Genomic DNA, 301 nt, shown 5'->3' with positions numbered 1-301 from the left:
ATATATAGCGCATATTGCACATTGCCCCTATAAGCTTCACACAGAAATAATGCTCTTGTATTTTAAGCCTGTGATGCAATGTGGTCCGTTCTTATGCCTGGACTTAAATGTAATTTAAAGAATCTTGAAAATGATTCGTTGATGAACGGGCAGCCAATGGTGTGAATGAAGAATTGGGGTTAAATGTGCTCATGGCGTCTGGTTTTTGTAAACAGTATTGCAGCCGTGTTCTGTATACGTTGTAGCTTGTTAATTAAAAATTTTGGAAGACCATACCAGAGACTGTTACAGTAGTCTACAT

This window comes from Anneissia japonica, unplaced genomic scaffold, assembly GCF_011630105.1.
Source record: "Anneissia japonica isolate Jap-2015-1 unplaced genomic scaffold, ASM1163010v1 scaffold26_len2425191_cov177, whole genome shotgun sequence".
In the NCBI taxonomy this organism is placed as follows: domain Eukaryota; kingdom Metazoa; phylum Echinodermata; class Crinoidea; order Comatulida; family Comatulidae; genus Anneissia; species Anneissia japonica.
The sequence above is the reverse complement of the archived record's forward strand: the minus strand, read 5'-3'. Positions refer to the sequence as shown.